Raw genomic sequence first — 25607 nt, 5'->3', positions numbered from 1 at the left:
GTGCAAATACAGCCTTTAACAACACGCTGCAGAAATCTGCTGCTGGAGTTCCTGATGAGGCCTGGCCTCGGAGCTCTGAGCAGGGACCTTTCCTCGCCTCAGATCGATACCGAGGCTCTGCTGACTCAATTCAGCTCAACTCAACTGTCTCTCTCTCTCTCTCTCTCCTCTCTCCTCTCTCTCTCTCTCTCTCTCTCTCTCTCTCTCTCTCTTTCAAAACTGGAGAAAAGAACCCAGGCTTTGAGCTGGAGGGAGCAGAGAGGTAAAAAGATGGAATTACACTCAGCACTTTTAAGTTTAACCTAGAATTTCATAAATTCCTGAGTTGGCACATGGCCAACATTCATTTTAGCCTAGCTCCTGTGTCTGGAGGAGAGAGGGACGCCAGGACGTAAGTGGCTAATGGTTACATTTCACTTTAAAGCATCAATACGTAGGGCAGGGCTGGGCACCTGTGTGTTCAGAGTAGTAGCAAGAAGTAGCTTTAATGTTATGGCTGATCATTTGTGGATATTTAAGACCACAGTTTAGCAGCCAGTTTTAAATCTTGCTTCTAAATATATCAATAATTCCCTCACGTTGCTGGAGTGTCCCGGACTCTGTCATTCATAACCAGGCGGGTGCAGTTTTTATTGGTTAAAATGTTATGAAATACACGGCATCTTTATTAGACACTAATAGCTGCACTCTCAGCTAAATTAAGGGTTTTTGTTCACAACATCCTCTCTTCACCTCGAGAAACCATTCATACAGTAAATACTTCACTGACACGAGAGGGCTTTAAAGGAACAATTGATTGAAGAAAACATTCTTTGGTATTCTCCTCTCATCTCAGATGCAGCTGTTTGATAAAAACATATTTGGAATCAGAATTGTGCTTCCACATTTTACAGCTAGAACTGTGAGGCTAATGATGCTAACAAACAGTGGAAGTCAATAGTCACCCAAATAGCCTTCATTAAAAACATGTCCCCAGGCTCCTCTCAGTGTGCTCAGGTCTTAATGAAGGCAGAACAGATGAGTGGATGTGTTTAATAATGCAGTGTAACGCTGTGTAAACTGTAAAACATACATTTGAGACTCCTATAGATGGTGGGATAATAAAGGAAGCAATAACGTAATGCTATTTTCAGCCAAAAACCTTAAATTAGGTTAATCTATGCAATTTCTTAATTTAAATCAAGTTTCTAATTAAAATTTGTTGATGTATTTTGAAAGAAATGTATGTAAATGTTAGTTTTTTTTACAAAGGCTATTTGGGTGACTATTCAGTTCTAGTGTTTGTTAGCAACGTTAGCCTCAGAGCGTGAACTGTAAACTAAAGAAGCCAAATTCAGATTCCAGAAATGTCTTGGTCTTTCGACTGCATCAGGGGTCACTGGAGAATTATTTCATAGACAAAGTTAGTTTTTAAAAGAAAGAGAACAGAAAAGTATTCACTGAAACATTTACGACTGAAAGGAACGAGGAACTCTCCTCAGTTTTATATCATGTTATACTTTATTTACAGTTAATTTTTCAGTAATTCCTAAAATATCAAAGGCGTAACTGAACACTGAATTCTACTATTTCACAGCAGCCCACACAAAAACCTGTGAATCATGATGAAGCTAAGAACTGATTCTTTTTCCCACATGCAGAAGTGTTATTTTAAGTACAGGGAAGCGCAATGCAAATTATTCTCTGGAGATAATTGACCACAGTGTTACTGTCGGAACAAAACCTCTCCAAAAAAGGACGTTTTACAGGAGAAGGAAAATAAGAACATTAAGTGTCCGTGTTAGTTCTGGATCATTTCTATTGCTCATATCATAAACCAAAGTTGGTGTTCTAAAACAAGCAAACAAACAAACAAGGAGATACTGGGTTTTGTTTTGACAGTGTGGAGGTGCTGCAGGTAGAGGTTGGAGGGGAGAACTGTGGAGAGAGAGAGAGAGAGAGAGAGAGAGAGAGAGAGAGAGAGAGAGAGAGAGAGAGAGAGAGAGAGAGGTATTCCCCAGGAGAGCACAGGGACAAGAGAGGTGGGGTCCAGACACCCAGGACTGTGTGGGCAGTTTTGTTGCAGATTTTCCGCAGCCCACACGGCGGAGAAATCCTTATTAGTGTGTGTGTGTGGAGAGGGTTTCTCCCGCTTTGTGTTTTAAAAGGCCGGCTCTCCCCGCACCTACGCAGAACCCACGCCTATGTCTGTCCTCACTCTCTCGCTCTATCACCCACTGGTTAATATTTAATTAAGTCCTGCCAGCATGCCCGAGTAGAGGAGAGAGAGAAAGAGAAAGAGAGAGAGAGAGAGAGAGAGAGAGAGAGAGTGAGTGAAAGAGAAATAGAGAGAAATCTTCACACCCCCACACTCAGAAGCAAATACCAAGCATCTGCTGGAATTAATCACTGGCCCTGGCAGGCAGCCTGATAGAGTCTCTCTCTCTCTCTCTCTCACTCTCTCTCACTCTCTCTTTCTCTCGCCCACCTCTCCTCCGCGCTATCCCTGTCATTAGCATAAAGGTGAGTCCAGTGGGGGCGGCCTAGCAGAGGAGCGAAAGAAAAGACTGAAAGAGTATTATACATCTTCACTCTCATCTCAAAACCTCGCAACTCTTCACTTCTTAAGTTTCCTTATACACTCGCTCCTGTGCAAAACTCAGAGACCTTCGTTATTTAAACCGCGCAGAACCACCATGAGCTGGTAGAAGCAGCTGATTGTTGGTTTTCTGAGGGAGGTATGTTAAATTAACAAGGTTAAAGTCAAAGGAAGAGAACCAAGTGAATCAAAAACCTGCAGAGGAAGTTGGACTCCTAACAACCCCGCAAGACCTGGCATCGCCCCAGACCTGTTCCCATCAGATAAACAGCACTTAGGCCTTTGATCTTTTCAAGAGAGGAGAACATGTGGCTGCACCCTCACCTCATATCTGAACACATCCACAGCTGGCTGTGTCTGTCCTTCCACTGTGAGAAACAGGGTCAGATTTTTTACGAGCTGCCGTCGTGAGTTGGATAAAAACAAACGTGATCTCTGCTGCAGCTGGAGATTTTACAGATGGAGAGTTGGTGCTGATCGTCTGCGTTGCGTGGCGTAGAGTGATGACTCTCTCTGGACAATCAGCGCTCTGCAAGGTTTACACGGTTTAGTCCCTACTCGGCTCACTCTGAACCACGAGAGAACGGCCACTAAACAAGAACCCGCTTCCAGAACCAGGACCTGATTTACCTGGTGTAGAAAAAGTAAAAAGGCAGAGAAGAGTACGGACCATGCAGTGGAAAATCATCAATAGACCGATGTTGAGAGAGAGTTCTGAAAGGGTTTAATCACTCATAAGAATCTATTACATGACTTAAGGAGGGAGAGAGTGCGCAGAGCGTGTTATCCTCGCTTCAGGGGTGAGATTCTAAGACTCAGACTTCGAGAGATTACAGTAGATTTAGATAAGGCTTGGTGCTGGAGATGATGTGGTTATGTTGCACATCACATGAGGAGGCTCCACTCTGCTGCTGCAGCTCAGGGCAAGCGGTGACTAGGTGGATATTTATCGACAGTATTCAGTAATAATCTAGAGCCTAATGACAGACCGAGCTCCAGAACCTGGATTCTATCAGTCAGTTACAGCAACAGGGAGCAGATATCCAAGAAAACACATCTTTATTTCATAAATCCAGGATCAAAAATGATGGGATAGTGAATGGACGGCAAGGAAAAACAGAATGCTATTAGAAGATATTCAAGGTTTAATCGGAACAGTATTAATGAAATGTACAAATAAGCGTTTTTATGAAACATAATTGTAAATTAGGCAGCACAGTGGAGCAGCAGGTAGTGTCTCTGTCACAGCTCCAGGGTCCTGGAGGTTCGCGTCCCGCTACGGGTGACTGTCTGTGAGGACTGTGGTCTGTTCTCCCTGTGTCTGTGTGGGTTTCCTCCGGGTGACTGTCTGTGAGGAGTGTGGTGTGTTCTCCCCGTGTCTGCGTGGGTTTCCTCCGGGTGACTGTCTGTGAGGAGTGTGGTGTGTTCTCCTTGTGTCTGCGTGGGTTTCCTCCGGGTGACTGTCTGTGAGGAGTGTGGTGTGTTCTCCCCATATTTCTTATTTCTTATTTCTACAATTAATGGAGCAGTGTGTGGATCTGAAGCTAGGCCTGAGAATGTCTAGCTGCTGAACACTGAAGGCAGTGTCTGAGGCTATATTTCTTCCTCATCTTCTTGCAGCAGATCTGTTAAACCTGCCCAACAGGAATTACAGACCTAAAATCAACTGACTGTCAGTTACAGTTCAACTGCAGTTTAAGGAAGCCCCGAACAGTTCAATAGAAACATAGTTTTTATGCAAACTGCACGTCGTTCACAGAAGTGCGTCGTAACCAGTTCCATTTAAAACCGAGTTTGTCTCGCACTTATATAAACATTGCCAATGTTTCAGATTCTTTTCTGCATAATCCACAGCATGAAATGCAGATATAGACCGTCGTAACCTGCTTTCAAACCAGATGCAAAACAATCACAACATTTCCTCATGACACTTTAAAAACACAGTGAACTTTATTCTAAAGACAGAAGAGAGAATATGACAAAATATTAGGTGTACAAATACATTTTGAAGTGGTTTTGTTAACAATTTCAATTCGTTCTCTTGCTCTTTTTAACATTTTATGTTTGAATTTTAAATTACAGTTACACACACCACAAAAAATGCTTTAAAACTCATAGGTTCACCTGATACATCACAGTGGCCTTTGGAGCATTCTTACTAAAGAATTTAGAGAATATTAAGTTCGTGTGGGACGGTGTCACTGCCACACAGCCCTGGGTTAAAGCTCTGTTAAACATTTTAGTTCCTGCAGTCTCTAGTTTTTCTCTCTCCCTAATTACCTGCCAGCTCTCCTGGCTCCTCCCACTTTTAATCACTCTCACCTGCAGCTTATTTTCTAGGATCATGAACCCCTCACATAAACACCTCCTCTGTTGGGATGGCGTTAACCCTGTGCTTCTGACCTGGTTTTGAATCAGTTTCTAATTGATGGACTAACCTCACTGCCCTGGACTAGAAATAGAGGATAGTGAGCTATTGTCTCTGACTTTACATCTACAAGGTGGACCAATGAGGTAGGAATTTTTTATGCAGTGGACAGCGAGTGGACACAGGGTTTAAAACTCCAGCAGCACTGTGTCTGATCCACTCACACCATCACAACACACCAACACCACGTCAGTGTCACTGCAGCGCTGAGAATGATCTGAAAATGACCTGCTCTGTGGGGGTCCTGAGCTGAAGAACAGGGGGAAATGGGTTCATCTACTACACATCAACAGATGGATTACAGTCTGTAATTGTAGAACTACGTAGTGCTCCTGTACGGTCAGTGGAGCCTAAAAAATAGGAAGTTAGTGTAGATAATTGCAGTAAATGTAGTGTGCGCTATCGAGACTGCAAATCAAAAGCCAGCTTGAGGCTGTAGCTGAAATAAGAAAAGAGAGGACGTCATGAGCGCAACAGTGCAGTGATTACTCGGCTTATGAAGCTCTCCTTAAAGCAGCCGGCTGTTTGTGTCTCTTATGCAATGCTTCTGCTTTGAGCTCAGGTCATAAAGCATGTAAACTGGGAGGGCAGAGTGATGACTAAACCAGCCGGCTGGACTGTTGTTGTTACTGAGAATTCTGAGCGAGCATGAGTCAAGTGCATTCTCGGAGTGGGAAATATCCCAGTCTCATTTAAGGCCTGCCTGAATTCCAAATGTTATCGGCCAACAGCCGCATCATTAACCGTGTGTCTGAGGACTATCACAGGAAACAGGCTGCAGAGGAACTGCTCTGCAGTTGTTAGAGAGGATATACTCCACTCGTCTCCACAGTGGAACACAGTTCTGTTTCTTAATAAAACGTCTGAGACCTGCATTGGTCCAAACCCCACAGCAGTGTTCTCCCCCTGTGTAAACAGCCCTGTTCAGAATGCCGGCTTTCAGCACCTGTTCCTTTAAGTGATAATGAGCCGCTCGCTGTTCACCCCGACCCTGAGCGCACAGCAGTGAGGAGCGAGGAGCAGGAGCTCTGGTTTTTAGCCATTTTCGCTCAGTTCTCCTTCTTCTCCGTTCTTGTTTTCCTTGTCTTTGCGCTCTCCCATAACCACGGGTCCAGCGCTGTGATTGGTCAGACTCACACAAGGGGACATTCTAAAGTCTCTGCATTTGACGTCAGAAGCGAAGCAGAATCACAACGGCTCGTTTTATCCCGTGTTTGGGTTGGTGCGCTCCACATGAACACAATGTGAACATGCTCCTTTTAATAATGTTTTCTTTAATAATAAAGTGCAGTGCTGGCAGAGAGGGAGCTCAGGAGCCTCCAGTCCCACCCTCTACTCACACAGCCCCATGTTGCGTCTGTCACATTCCCTCACCATATAAAGAAAACTGAAGCCAATAGCTGTGATGTTTTCACAGACACACTCTCACATGGTCAGTAACACCAGGATGGAGTTATATCGATCTGCTGTGTCTAAATTTAGACCCTCAAGTCAGAATGAGAATCTAAAAAAGGTGCTTTGAATGTCACATTATTAAAAACATGGTTAGACATGACCAAAGTTGGCATTGTTGCTAACAATGGAATCTTAGACCACATCCTCAATTAAAGCATTAGAGTCCATTTCAGTACTGTTTTTAAACATGCGCTCGTCAGCTCACCCTCACCATTTCCTCTTTGGGGAATCCCTGATGTTGTCTAAACTTTATTAAATGTTAAAGTCTCTTCGCTGAAAATCTGTATTTTGATTTTTGCTCTGAACTCTGGTGACCCCCAGAGCCTTAGCTCTGGCCCTGAGGCCCTTTCCTAGGTGTCTTTAATGTGTTCCATTGGGAAATGATGTATTAATGAAAGAGCTGAGGGGATGTCGGGAGCTGAGAAACCCTTCAACTATTTCTACATGAAGTCACTGATGTAACTCTCGCTGATTTATCGTCTTAGATGAGTTGTTTTGGAACCTATAACACACCTAGGACAAAACCTTGTGTCTCTGTTCTTGTTTGTTCACTTCTTGACATGAAGAACAGTTTGAAACACTGCCCATTGGTGCTGTGTCCACAGTTTCGCAGTGGACCAGTAGAAATGGAATTAAATATTTAGATTTTATCTTTTACTTAATGAAGGTTTTCTCCTTCTGCATGTGCTTTAACAAAAAAAGCGCACCCAAACTTTGGCTTTCAACTAGTTTTCCGACTGAGCCCCTGTAGATCTGTGATGAAGAGGTCTCTTTGGTCTTGGACGCTTGGACCGAACGGTCCAGTGAGTTTGTAATTGGCCCGAGGCTGCAGGGATCAGACCTGGTTAAAGCGCTGAACCTCGAGAGCGGGTTGAACCAGAATGGCCTGCAGGTAAAAAAAAAAAAAAAAACCCACAGCCACAGAACTGGACGCTTTCCAGTTGTACAATAATCATACGCATCCAAATGGAGCGAGAGGAACGGTGACCTGCGAGAGGAACATGTGAGCCCCAAATCATTCTGACAGACAGCACAGAGGCGGAGAACGGGTTTGAGAAGGGAGTGAATAAATCAGGAAGATCTGTCAGAAGCACTGCAGTCAGAAGCTCACCGTCTGCGCAGTCTGATCTAAAATAAACCTGAAGATTTGGGTTCAAAACCTTTTAAAGCTACTTTTAGGTCATCGGTTTATACAGATATTTATTACACTGAGGAAGTCCCAAGAAATCCTGTACCTGGTCTAGACATGGACTAAACTGCAATGCTTATTTGGTTTAAGTCTAGGCTTGGGCTTCATTCATATTGATTTGGGTTGCAGTAGGTCTGGAGCTTCTGAGGAAGGCACCCTGGACAGAGCATCACTCACTCATTCACTCACCCTGTCACTCTCACACTTGTGGACAGTGTCACACACTCATACATTCACTCACACACACACACACACACCCCTGTGGACAGTGTCACACACTCACCCAGTCACACACACACACACACACACACCCCTGTGGACAGTGTCACACACTCACCCAGTCTCTCTCTCACACACACACACACACACACACACACCCCTGTGGACAGTGTCACACACTCACCCAGTCTCTCACACACACACACACACACACACACACACACACACACCCCTGTGGACAGTGTCACACACTCACCCAGTCTCTCACACACACACACACACACACACACACACACACACACACACACACACACACACCCCTGTGGACAGTGTCACACACTCACCCAGTCTCTCTCACACACACACACACACACACACACACCCCTGTGGACAGTGTCACACACTCACCCAGTCTCTCTCACACACACACACACACACACACACACACCCCTGTGGACAGTGTCACACACTCACCCAGTCTCTCACACACACACACACACACACACACACACACCCCTGTGGACAGTGTCACACACTCACCCAGTCTCTCACACACACACACACACACACACACACACACACCCCTGTGGACAGTGTCACACACTCACCCAGTCTCTCACACACACACACACACACACACACACACACACACACCCCTGTGGACAGTGTCACACACTCACCCAGTCTCTCACACACACACACACACACACACACACACACACACACCCCTGTGGACAGTGTCACACACTCACCCAGTCTCACACACACACACACACACACACACACACACACACACCCCTGTGGACAGTGTCACACACTCACCCAGTCTCACACACACACACACACACACACACACACACACACACCCCTGTGGACAGTGTCACACACTCACCCAGTCTCACACACACACACACACACACACACACACACACCCCTGTGGACAGTGTCACACACTCACCCAGTCTCTCACACACACACACACACACACACACACACACACCCCTGTGGACAGTGTCTCACACACACACACACACACCCCTGTGGACAGTGTCTCACACACACACACACACACACACACCCCTGTGGACAGTGTCTCACACACACACACACACACACACACACACACCCCTGTGGACAGTGTCTCACACACACACACCCCTGTGGACAGTGTCTCACACACACACACACACACACACACACACACACCCCTGTGGACAGTGTCTCACACACACACACACACACACACACACACACACCCCTGTGGACAGTGTCTCACACACACACACACACACACACACACACACACCCCTGTGGACAGTGTCTCACACACACACACACACACACACCCCTGTGGACAGTGTCTCACACACACACACACACACACACACCCCTGTGGACAGTGTCTCACACACACACACACACACACACCCCTGTGGACAGTGTCTCACACACACACACACACACACACACACACACACCCCTGTGGACAGTGTCTCACACTCACCCAGTCTCACACACACACACACCCCTGTGGACAGTGTCACACTCACCCAGTCACACACACACACACACCCCTGTGGACAATGTCACACACTCACCCAGTCACACACACACACACACACACAAACACCCCCTGTGGACAGTGTCACACACTCACCCAGTCACACACACACACACACCCCTGTGGACAGTGTCACACACTCACCCAGACACACACACACACACACACACCCCTGTGGACAGTGTCACACACTCACCCAGACACACACACACACACACACACACCTGTGGACAGTGTCACACACTCACCCAGACACACACACACACACACACCCCTGTGGACAGTGTCACACACTCACCCAGTCACACATACACACACACACACCCCTGTGGACAGTGTCACACACTCACCCAGTCACACACACACACACACACACACACACCCCTGTGGACAGTGTCACACACTCACCCAGTCACACACACACACACACACACACACACCCCTGTGGACAGTGTCACACACTCACCCAGTCACACACACACACACACACACACACACCCTGTGGACAGTGTCACACACTCACCCAGTCACACACACACACACACACACACACACCCCTGTGGACAGTGTCACACACTCACCCAGACACACACACACACACACACCCCTGTGGACAGTGTCACACACTCACCCAGACACACACACACACACACACACACACACACACACCCCTGTGGACAGTGTCACACACTCACCCAGTCACACACACAAACACACCCCTGTGGACAGTGTCACACACTCACCCAGACACACACACACACACACACACACCGCTGTGGACAGTGTCACACACTCACCCAGACACACACACACACACACCGCTGTGGACAGTGTCACACACTCACCCAGACACACACACACACACACACACACACCGCTGTGGACAGTGTCACACACTCACCCAGACACACACACACACACACACACACACACACACACACCCCTGTGGACAGTGTCACACACTCACCCAGACACACACACACACACCCGTGGACAGTGTCACACACTCACCCAGTCACACACACACACACACCCCTGTGGACAGTGTCACACTCACCCAGGCACACACACACACACACACACCACTGTGGACAGTGTCACACACTCACCCAGGCACACACACACACACACACACACCCCTGTGGACAGTGTCACACACTCACCCAGGCACACACACACACACACACACACCCCTGTGGACAGTGTCACACACTCACCCAGGCACACACACACACACACACACACCCCTGTGGACAGTGTCACACACTCACCCAGGCACACACACACACACACCCCTGTGGACAGTGTCACACACTCACCCAGGCACACACACACACACACCCCTGTGGACAGTGTCACACACTCACCCAGGCACACACACACACACACACACACACCCCTGTGGACAGTGTCACACACTCACCCAGGCACACACACACACACACACACCCCTGTGGACAGTGTCACACACTCACCCAGGCACACACACACACACACACACCCCTGTGGACAGTGTCACACACTCACCCAGGCACACACACACACACACACACACACCCCTGTGGACAGTGTCACACACTCACCCAGGCACACACACACACACACACACCCCTGTGGACAGTGTCACACACTCACCCAGGCACACACACACACACACACACACACCCCTGTGGACAGTGTCACACACTCACCCAGGCACACACACACACACACACACCCCTGTGGACAGTGTCACACACTCACCCAGGCACACACACACACACACACACCCCTGTGGACAGTGTCACACACTCACCCAGGCACACACACACACACACACACCCCTGTGGACAGTGTCACACACTCACCCAGGCACACACACACACACACCCCTGTGGACAGTGTCACACACTCACCCAGGCACACACACACACACACCCCTGTGGACAGTGTCACACACTCACCCAGGCACACACACACACACCCCCCTGGGAACAGTGTCACACACTCACCCAGGCGCACACACACACACACACACACACACACACCCCCTGTGGACAGTGTCACACACTCACCCAGGCACACACACACACACACACACACCCCTGTGGACAGTGTCACACACTCACCCAGGCACACACACACACACACACCCCTGTGGACAGTGTCACACACTCACCCAGGCACACACACACACACACACACCCCTGTGGACAGTGTCACACACTCACCCAGGCACACACACACACACACACACACCCCTGTGGACAGTGTCACACACTCACCCAGTCACACACACACACACACACCCCCCTGTGGACAGTGTCACACACTCACCCAGTCACACACACACACACACACACACCCCTGTGGACAGTGTCACACACTCACCCAGTCACACACACACACACCCCTGTGGACAGTGTCACACACTCACCCAGTCACACACACACACACACACACACCCCTGTGGACAGTGTCACACACTCACCCAGTCACACACACACACACACACACACACACCCCTGTGGACAGTGTCACACACTCACCCAGTCACACACACACACACACACACACACACACCCTGTGGACAGTGTCACACACTCACCCAGTCACACACACACACACACACACACACCCCTGTGGACAGTGTCACACACTCACCCAGTCACACACACACACACACACACACACCCCTGTGGACAGTGTCACACACTCACCCAGTCACACACACACACACACACACCCCTGTGGACAGTGTCACACACTCACCCAGTCACACACACACACACACACACCCCTGTGGACAGTGTCACACACTCACCCAGTCACACACACACACACACACACCCCTGTGGACAGTGTCACACACTCACCCAGTCACACACACACACACACACACACACACCCCTGTGGACAGTGTCACACACTCACCCAGTCACACACACACACACACACACCCCTGTGGACAGTGTCACACACTCACCCAGTCACACACACACACACACACACCCCTGTGGACAGTGTCACACACTCACCCAGTCACACACACACACACACACACCCCTGTGGACAGTGTCACACACTCACCCAGTCACACACACACACACACACACCCCTGTGGACAGTGTCACACACTCACCCAGTCACACACACACACACACACACCCCTGTGGACAGTGTCACACACTCACCCAGTCACACACACACACACACACACCCCTGTGGACAGTGTCACACACTCACCCAGTCACACACACACACACACACACCCCTGTGGACAGTGTCACACACTCACCCAGTCACACACACACACACACACCCCTGTGGACAGTGTCACACACTCACCCAGTCACACACACACACACACACCCCTGTGGACAGTGTCACACACTCACCCAGTCACACACACACACACACACACCCCTGTGGACAGTGTCACACACTCACCCAGTCACACACACACACACACACCCCTGTGGACAGTGTCACACACTCACCCAGTCACACACACACACACACACACCCCTGTGGACAGTGTCACACACTCACCCAGTCACACACACACACACACACACACACACCCCTGTGGACAGTGTCACACACTCACCCAGTCACACACACACACACACACACACACACACACACACCCTGTGGACAGTGTCACACACTCACCCAGACACACACACACACACACACACACCCCTGTGGACAGTGTCACACACTCACCCAGTCACACACACACACACACACACACACCCCTGTGGACAGTGTCACACACTCACCCAGTCACACACACACACACACACACACCCCTGTGGACAGTGTCACACACTCACCCAGTCACACACACACACACACACACACCCCTGTGGACAGTGTCACACACTCACCCAGTCACACACACACACACACACACACCCCTGTGGACAGTGTCACACACTCACCCAGTCACACACACACACACACACACACCCCTGTGGACAGTGTCACACACTCACCCAGTCACACACACACACACACACACACCCCTGTGGACAGTGTCACACACTCACCCAGTCACACACACACACACACACACACCCCTGTGGACAGTGTCACACACTCACCCAGTCACACACACACACACACACACACCCCTGTGGACAGTGTCACACACTCACCCAGTCACACACACACACACACACCCCTGTGGACAGTGTCACACACTCACCCAGTCACACACACACACACACACCCCTGTGGACAGTGTCACACACTCACCCAGTCACACACACACACACACACACACCCCTGTGGACAGTGTCACACACTCACCCAGTCACACACACACACACACACACACCCCTGTGGACAGTGTCACACACTCACCCAGTCACACACACACACACACACACACACACCCCTGTGGACAGTGTCACACACTCACCCAGTCACACACACACACACACACACACACACCCCTGTGGACAGTGTCACACACTCACCCAGTCACACACACACACACACACACACACACCCCTGTGGACAGTGTCACACACTCACCCAGTCACACACACACACACACACACACACACCCCTGTGGACAGTGTCACACACTCACCCAGTCACACACACACACACACACACACACACCCCTGTGGACAGTGTCACACACTCACCCAGTCACACACACACACACACACACACACACCCCTGTGGACAGTGTCACACACTCACCCAGTCACACACACACACACACACACACACACCCCTGTGGACAGTGTCACACACTCACCCAGTCACACACACACACACACACACACACACCCCTGTGGACAGTGTCACACACTCACCCAGTCACACACACACACACACACACACACACCCCTGTGGACAGTGTCACACACTCACCCAGTCACACACACACACACACACACACACACCCCTGTGGACAGTGTCACACACTCACCCAGTCACACACACACACACACACACACACACCCCTGTGGACAGTGTCACACACTCACCCAGTCACACACACACACACACACACACACACCCCTGTGGACAGTGTCACACACTCACCCAGTCACACACACACACACACACACACACACCCCTGTGGACAGTGTCACACACTCACCCAGTCACACACACACACACACACACACACACCCCTGTGGACAGTGTCACACACTCACCCAGTCACACACACACACACACACACACACACCCCTGTGGACAGTGTCACACACTCACCCAGTCACACACACACACACACACACACACACCCCTGTGGACAGTGTCACACACTCACCCAGTCACACACACACACACACACACACACCCTGTGGACAGTGTCACACACTCACCCAGTCACACACACACACACACACACACCCCTGTGGACAGTGTCACACACTCACCCAGTCACACACACACACACACACACACCCCTGTGGACAGTGTCACACACTCACCCAGTCACACACACACACACACACACACCCCTGTGGACAGTGTCACACACTCACCCAGTCACACACACACACACACACACACACACCCCTGTGGACAGTGTCACACACTCACCCAGTCACACACACACACACACACACACACACCCCTGTGGACAGTGTCACACACTCACCCAGTCACACACACACACACACACACACACACCCCTGTGGACAGTGTCACACACTCACCCAGTCACACACACACACACACACACACACACCCCTGTGGACAGTGTCACACACTCACCCAGTCACACACACACACACACACACACCCCTGTGGACAGTGTCACACACTCACCCAGTCACACACACACACACACACACACACACCCCTGTGGACAGTGTCACACACTCACCCAGTCACACACACACACACACACACACCCCTGTGGACAGTGTCACACACTCACCCAGTCACACACACACACACACACACACCCCTGTGGACAGTGTCACACACTCACCCAGTCACACACACACACACACACACACCCTGTGGACAGTGTCACACACTCACCCAGTCACACACACACACACACACACACCCCTGTGGACAGTGTCACACACTCACCCAGTCACACACACACACACACACACACCCCTGTGGACAGTGTCACACACTCACCCAGTCACACACACACACACACACACACCCCTGTGGACAGTGTCACACACTCACCCAGTCACACACACACACACACACACACCCCTGTGGACAGTGTCACACACTCACCCAGTCACACACACACACACACACACACCCCTGTGGACAGTGTCACACACTCACCCAGTCACACACACACACACACACACACCCCTGTGGACAGTGTAATCTGACACAGTCACCAGTCACACACACACACACACACCCCTGTGGACAGTGACACTCACCCAGTCACACACACACACACACACACACCCCTGTGGACAGTGTCACACACTCACCCAGTCACACACACACACACACACACACCCCTGTGGACAGTGTCACACACTCACCCAGTCACACACACACACACACACACACCCCTGTGGACAGTGTCACACACTCACCCAGTCACACACACACGCACACACACACCCCTGTGGACAGTGTCACACACTCACCCAGTCACACACACGCACACACACACCCCTGTGGACAGTGTCACACACTCACCCAGTCACACACACGCACACACATACACCCCTGTGGACAGTGTCACACACTCACCCAGTCACACACACACACACACACACCCACCCCTGTGGACAGTGTCACACACTCACCCAGTCACACACACACACACACACACACACACCCCTGTGGACAGTGTCACACACTCACCCAGTCACACACACACACACACACACACACCCCTGTGGACAGTGTCACACACTCACCCAGTCACACACACACACACACACACACACACCCCTGTGGACAGTGTCACACACTCACCCAGTCACACACACACACACACACACACACACCCCTGTGGACAGTGTCACACACTCACCCAGTCACACACACACACACACACACACCCCTGTGGACAGTGTCACACACTCACCCAGTCACACACACACACACACACCCCTGTGGACAGTGTCACACACTCACCCAGTCACACACACGCACACACACCCCTGTGGACAGTGTCACACACTCACCCAGTCACACACACACACACACACCCCTGTGGACAGTGTCACACACTCACCCAGTCACACACACACACACACACCCCTGTGGACAGTGTCACACACTCACCCAGTCACACACACACACACACACCCCTGTGGACAGTGTCACACACTCACCCAGTCACACACACACAAACACACCCCTGTGGACAGTGTCACACACACATGCACACACACACCCCTGTGGACAGTGTCACACACACATGCACACACACACCCCTGTGGACAGTGTCACACACTCACCCAGTCACACATACGCACACACACACATACACCCCTGTGGACAGTGTCACACACTCACCCAGTCACACACACACACACACACACACACCCCTGTGGACAGTGTCACACACACACACACACACACACACACACACACACCCACCCCTGTGGACAGTGTCACACACTCACCCAGTCACACACACACACACACACACACACACCCCTGTGGACAGTGTCACACACTCACCCAGTCACACACACACACACACACACACCCCTGTGGACAGTGTCACACACTCACCCAGTCACACACACACACACACACACACACACACACCCCTGTGGACAGTGTCACACACTCACCCAGTCACACACACACGCACACACACACCCCTGTGGACAGTGTCACACACTCACCCAGTCACACTCACACGCACACACACACCCCTGTGGACAGTGTCACACACTCACCCAGTCACACACACACGCACACACACACCCCTGTGGACAGTGTCACACACTCACCCAGTCACACACACACGCACACACACACCCCTGTGGACAGTGTCACACACTCACCCAGTCACACACACACACACACCCCTGTGGACAGTGTCACACACTCACCCAGTCACACACACACACACACACCCCTGTGGACAGTGTCACACACTCACCCAGTCACACACACACACACACACCCCTGTGGACAGTGTCACACACTCACCCAGTCACACACACTCACCCAGTCACACCCCTGTGGACAGTGTCACACACTCACGCAGTCACACACACACACACACACCCCTGTGGACAGTGTCACACACTCACCCAGTCACACACACACACACACACACACACACCCCTGTGGACAGTGTCACACACTCACCCAGTCACACACACACACACACACACACACACCCCTGTGGACAGTGTCACACACTCACCCAGTCACACACACACGCACACACACACCCCTGTGGACAGTGTCACACACTCACCCAGTCACACACACACACACACACACACCCCTGTGGACAGTGTCACACACTCACCCAGTCACACATACGCACACACACACATACACCCCTGTGGACAGTGTCACACACTCACCCAGTCACACACACACACACACACACACCCCTGTGGACAGTGTCACACACACACACACACACACCCACCCACCCCTGTGGACAGTGTCACACACTCACCCAGTCACACACACACACACACACACACACACACACCCCTGTGGACAGTGTCACACACTCACCCAGTCACACACACACCCCTGTGGACAGTGTCACACACTCACCCAGTCACACACACACACACACACACACACACCCCTGTGGACAGTGTCACACACTCACCCAGTCACACACACACACCCCTGTGGACAGTGTCACACACTCACCCAGTCACACACACACACCCCTGTGGACAGTGTCACACACTCACCCAGGCACACACACACACACACACCCCTGTGGACAGTGTCACACATTCACCCAGTCACACACACACACCCCTGTGGACAGTGTCACACATTCACCCAGTCACACACACACACCCCTGTGGACAGTGTCACACACTCACCCAGGCACACACACACACACACACACCCCTGTGGACAGTGTCACACACTCACCCAGGCACACACACACACACACACCCCAGTGGACAGTGTCACACACTCACCCAGGCACACACACACACACACACACACCCCTGTGGACAGTGTCACACACTCACCCAGGCACACACACACACACACACACACCCCTGTGGACAGTGTCACACACTCACCCAGGCACACACACACACACACACACACACCCCTGTGGACAGTGTCACACACTCACCCAGTCACACACACACACACACACACACACCCCTGTGGACAGTGTCACACACTCACCCAGTCACACACACACACACACACACACACCCCTGTGGACAGTGTCACACACTCACCCAGTCACACACACACACACACACACACACCCCCCTGTGGACAGTGTCACACACTCACCCAGTCACACACACACACACACACACCCCCCTGTGGACAGTGTCACACACTCACCCAGTCACACACACACACACACACACACACCCCTGTGGACAGTGTCACACACTCACCCAGTCACACACACACACACCCCTGTGGACAGTGTCACACACTCACCCAGTCACACACACACACCCCTGTGGACAGTGTCACACACTCACCCAGGCACACACACACACACACACACCCCTGTGGACAGTGTCACACACTCACCCAGGCACACACACACACACACACCCCTGTGGACAGTGTCACACACTCACCCAGTCACACACACACACACACACACACACCCCTGTGGACAGTGTCACACACTCACCCAGTCACACACACACACACACACACACACCCCCCTGTGGACAGTGTCACACACTCACCCAGTCACACACACACACACACACACCCCCCTGTGGACAGTGTCACACACTCACCCAGTCACACACACACACACACACACACACCCCTGTGGACAGTGTCACACACTCACCCAGTCACACACACACACACCCCTGTGGACAGTGTCACACACTCACCCAGTCACACACACACACCCCTGTGGACAGTGTCACACACTCACCCAGGCACACACACACACACACACACCCCTGTGGACAGTGTCACACACTCACCCAGGCACACACACACACACACACACCCCTGTGGACAGTGTCACACACTCACCCAGGCACACACACACACACACACACACACACCCCTGTGGACAGTGTCACACACTCACCCAGGCACACACACACACACACACACACACACCCCTGTGGACAGTGTCACACACTCACCCAGTCACACACACACACACACACACACACCCCTGTGGACAGTGTCACACACTCACCCAGTCACACACACACACACACACACACACCCCTGTGGACAGTGTCACACACTCACCCAGTCACACACACACACACACACACCCCCCTGTGGACAGTGTCACACACTCACCCAGTCACACACACACACACACACACACACCCCCTGTGGACAGTGTCACACACTCACCCAGTCACACACACACACACACACACACACCCCTGTGGACAGTGTCACACACTCACCCAGTCACACACACACACACACACCCCTGTGGACAGTGTCACACACTCACCCAGTCACACACACACACACACCCCTGTGGACAGTGTCACACACTCACCCAGTCACACACACACACACACACACACCCCTGTGGACAGTGTCACACACTCACCCAGTCACACACACACACACACACACACACACCCCTGTGGACAGTGTCACACACTCACCCAGTCACACACACACGCACACACACACCCCTGTGGACAGTGTCACACACTCACCCAGTCACACACACACGCACACACACACCCCTGTGGACAGTGTCACACACTCACCCAGTCACACACACACGCACACACACACCCCTGTGGACAGTGTCACACACTCACCCAGTCACACACACACGCACACACACACCCCTGTGGACAGTGTCACACACTCACCCAGTCACACACACACGCACACACACACCCCTGTGGACAGTGTCACACACTCACCCAGTCACACTCACACGCACGCACACACACACCCCTGTGGACAGTGTCACACACTCACCCAGTCACACACACACACCCTGTGGACAGTGTCACACACTCACCCAGTCACACACACACACCCCTGTGGACAGTGTCACACACTCACCCAGTCACACATACGCACACACACACATACACCCCTGTGGACAGTGTCACACACTCACCCAGTCACACACACACACACACACACACACACACACACACACCCACCCCTGTGGACAGTGTCACACACTCACCCAGTCACACACACACACACACACACACACACCCACCCCTGTGGACAGTGTCACACACTCACCCAGTCACACACACACACACACACACACACACCCACCCCTGTGGACAGTGTCACACACTCACCCAGTCACACACACACAAACACACACACACACCCACCCCTGTGGACAGTGTCACACACTCACCCAGTCACACACACACACACACACACACCCCTGTGGACAGTGTCACACACTCACCCAGTCACACACACACACACACACACACACCCCTGTGGACAGTGTCACACACTCACCCAGTCACACACACACACACACACACACACCCCTGTGGACAGTGTCACACACTCACCCAGTCACACACACACACACACACACACACACCCCTGTGGACAGTGTCACACACTCACCCAGTCACACACACACACACACACACCCCTGTGGACAGTGTCACACACTCACCCAGTCACACACACACACACACACCCCTGTGGACAGTGTCACACACTCACCCAGTCACACACACACACACACACACACACCCCTGTGGACAGTGTCACACACTCACCCAGTCACACACACACGCACACACACACCCCTGTGGACAGTGTCACACACTCACCCAGTCACACACACACGCACACACACACCCCTGTGGACAGTGTCACACACTCACCCAGTCACACTCACACGCACGCACACACACACCCCTGTGGACAGTGTCACACACTCACCCAGTCACACACACACACCCCTGTGGACAGTGTCACACACTCACCCAGTCACACACACACACCCCTGTGGACAGTGTCACACACTCACCCAGTCACACACACACACCCCTGTGGACAGTGTCACACACTCACCCAGTCACACATACGCACACACACACATACACCCCTGTGGACAGTGTCACACACTCACCCAGTCACACACACACACACACACACACACACACACACACACACACCCACCCCTGTGGACAGTGTCACACACTCACCCAGTCACACACACACAAACACACACACACACCCACCCCTGTGGACAGTGTCACACACTCACCCAGTCACACACACACACACACACACACCCCTGTGGACAGTGTCACACACTCACCCAGTCACACACACACCCCTGTGGACAGTGTCACACACTCACCCAGTCACACACACACACACACACACACACACACACACACACACACACCCCTGTGGACAGTGTCACACACTCACCCAGTCACACACACACACCCCTGTGGACAGTGTCACACACTCACCCAGTCACACACACACACCCCTGTGGACAGTGTCACACACTCACCCAGTCACACACACACACCCCTGTGGACAGTGTCACACACTCACCCAGTCACACACACACACCCCTGTGGACAGTGTCACACACTCACCCAGTCACACACACACACACCCCTGTGGACAGTGTCACACACTCACCCAGTCACACACACACACACACACACACACACACCCCTGTGGACAGTGTCACACACTCACCCAGTCACACACACACACACACACACACACACACCCCTGTGGACAGTGTCACACACTCACCCAGTCACACACACACACACACACACACACCCCTGTGGACAGTGTCACACACTCACCCAGTCACACACACACACACACACACACACACACACACACCCCTGTGGACAGTGTCACACACTCACCCAGTCACACACACACACACACACACACACCCCTGTGGACAGTGTCACACACTCACCCAGTCACACACACACACACACACACACCCCTGTGGACAGTGTCACACACTCACCCAGTCACACATACACACACACACACACCCCCCTGTGGACAGTGTCACACACTCACCCAGTCACACACACACACACACCCCTGTGGACAGTGTCACACACTCACCCAGACACACACACACTCACCCTGTCACTCACACCCTTCTGCATTAGACACTCCTGATAAACACCATCCAGGAGTCCTGTTGTTGTTGTTGTTGTGTTTGTGTGAAAATATAAGGACTAAAATATTGGGTGTATTTTACAAACATTTAAAAACAAACCCACTCATCTTTAAAAGATGTTGAATTCTTTCCAGGCCATAGATAAACAGCGGCTCTGGCGCAAACCTCCTCACCACCTGAGATACAGGCTTGTTCTGCGGTGTCCAGGATTAGCAGATAATAGTGTGGCTCTGTTAATTAGGAAAACGTGACTGTGTTTCTGTGTTTACTCAGTGGACTTGCCACGACAGAAACTCACCAGCTCTGGTGAACAAACAGTGGATCAAAAACAAAATAAAAAACAGACAGCGGCAGTGCGCTACAGCGCAGGAACAACACAGCTCCCAAAGCACACACTGTTCTTCAGCGGCGTGAGAGCTTCAGGCCTCCAGCTCTGAGCTCAGGCTTTAATTAAGTCTGGCTTTTTTAAGGCAGTCAGTGGTGTGGAGGATCAAAGTCCATGAATTTAAAGGCAATTTGCAGGATTTTGATCTAATACACTTTTATGAAATTTAGAGAATGTTTCATCACCATTTGCTGCTCTCCAATCTGTTTGCACTAGAAAAATGTCCGGTGTTTTGTACATAGCCCTGGCTAAGTGAATACAAAACAATGTCTCCGTCCAAATTCTCTCTCTCGCTCTCTCTCGCTCTTTCTTTCTTTCTCTCTCAGGCTGAGACAATGCACCTGGAGGCATTTGGATGGTGGAGAGACATTAAAGTGTGTAAAGAGATGAGGATTTTGCTCTATTCCTGCTCCGTAGGTGGGTAAAGACTTTATTTTATTTATTTATTTATTTTGTCTTTGGTTACATTACTTAAGGTGGAACTGACTCTAAATTCAGGAGATCGCTAACTGCATGAAAGTAAACACAGAAAGAAAGTACAAAACTAAACAGCTTGAGTTACTAATGAGTTTAAGCATATATGTAAATGTGCTCTCATCTGATTTGCTCAGGTGTATCATGCTGCTGTCTAAAGGCTTTAGATAAGGGTTTGGGACTAAAGAGCTGCAGGTTTGATTCCCAGGACGGGCAGGAAACATGAGGAGGGGGGGGAGTGAAGGAACAGCACTTTCTCCTCCCTCAACATCCATAACTGAGTTGCCCTTGAAAAAGACATCTAACACTCATCTGCTCCTGGCCACCTGCTGCACCTGGTGTGTGTATGTCCACTGCCACTGTGTGTGAGAGTGTGTGCGTGTGTGCGCGCCCTACTCCCATAAATGGTTTACATGTGGAGTCTAAATATCTGTTTACTGCTGTGCACTGATGACTAAAGCATGTTCTATCTTTATCATTTCTACTAAACACACAGAGCTTAGCTGGTGTAGGGTTAATGACATCACAAATACACACAATCCAAAGTCAGCTCATATTTCCATATATGGGCAGTGGACAGAAATGTATGTGTTACACATTTGAGCAGTGTTTACAGTCTGCGTCTGACTTTGGTTTTCCATGACATGACTCTAGCCAATCAGTGAGATGTATATTTATATATGCACATTTAAATATTTATTTGTGGGTGGACCTTAAAAAGGATCTTAAAAATAAAGCTTTGTAGACGTCGGTCAAATGAAAATAAACAAACAGGAAGAGGAGAAGTAAAGGCAGTTTTAGTTTCATCTGAGTCATGTGACCTGGTTCCTGCTGAAAACTGCTGTGATACAAAGACTCTGAACTTTTTATTCCATCACCACAGGAAACAACAGAGCACAACACACACACACACAACACACCCTTTTCACCAGCCACTCTGCTGCTGCTGAGAGAGAGAGAGAGAGAAGGAGAGAGAGAGAGAGAGAGAGAGAGAGAGAGAGAGAGAGAGAGAGAGAGAGAGAGAGAGAGAGAGAGAGAGAGAGAGAGAGAGAGAGAGAGAGAGAGAGAGAGAGAGAGAGAGAGAGAGAGAGAGAGAGAGAGAGAGAGAGAGAGAGAGAGAGAGAGAGAGAGAGAGAGAGAGAGAGGAGAGAGAGAGAGAGAGAGAGAGAGAGAGAGAGAGGAGAGAGAGAGAGAGAGAGAGAGAGAGAGAGAGAGAAGAGAGAGAGAGAGAGAGACCCACTCATGTTCATTGTGCTTACACACAGACGTGTACGCACTTGTTCCTCTTGACACATGGACTCGTGCACACGTCTTCCCCTCCACACAGCAGTGCACTGACATTCCACTTCAACAGATAAGGGCTGCCTTTCACGTATCAGCAACATCCTATAATTACACTCTTTATTTAAGTGTGAGCAACACGTTCCTTTACAGAAGTTTACTGTTACACACACAGATCACATCAGCTGGGTTTTAGAAAGGTAAAAGAGTCAGGTGGATCATGTCTGCTTTAAAAAACATCCATTAATTCATCCCGCCATCGTTGGTAAGTGCTTCACCCAGGCCGTGGTGGGTCCAGAGGTCACCTGGAACAACCCCTGGACAGGGCACACCAGGGGTCAATTTGTTATTGTTGAGTTCAGTTTTCAGAGGTAAATAACCAGAGAGAGGGCAGTTTTGAGTGTGTTAGGGAAGTACAACTGCACTAGCTGCAACTCTAATAAAATCTCATAGAGATCTCATGGACATACACAGTCCAAAAGTTGTCACCACGTTCACATCTTTAAAGGGGCAAGCTGCACAGTGCTTTAAATATAAAAGTAAATGTGAATGATTTAAAAATGAGTCAGAAATCACCCCTGAAAATCATCCAAACTGCTAAGAAGTCAGCATTTCTGACACTCCTCTACTCTAGAGGAGACTTTCATTGCTGTAACTCTCTTAACATTCCTCACACTGGAGAAACAGCATGACACAAAAAAGAAGAAATGAGACACAGGAGAAAGATAAAAGCCTAGTGTTTATCATCCTTCCTTCCTTCATCTGGTGAATCT

General features: G+C 50.6%; 1 long non-coding RNA gene across 1 annotated transcript; it reads left to right on the top strand.

Annotated features, from left to right (window-relative positions):
- The first annotated feature begins 4955 nt into the window (after positions 1 to 4955).
- On the top strand, positions 4956 to 24325 carry LOC136674182 (uncharacterized). The gene is made up of 3 exons (XR_010796008.1): positions 4956 to 5092; positions 23406 to 23496; positions 23691 to 24325. It is a non-coding gene; the product is annotated as an uncharacterized lncRNA (long non-coding RNA).
- Positions 24326 to 25607: the final 1282 nt, after the last annotated feature.

This window comes from Hoplias malabaricus, chromosome 17 (genome assembly GCF_029633855.1).
Source record: "Hoplias malabaricus isolate fHopMal1 chromosome 17, fHopMal1.hap1, whole genome shotgun sequence".
In the NCBI taxonomy this organism is placed as follows: domain Eukaryota; kingdom Metazoa; phylum Chordata; class Actinopteri; order Characiformes; family Erythrinidae; genus Hoplias; species Hoplias malabaricus.
This window is presented reverse-complemented; position numbering and strand designations above follow the sequence as displayed.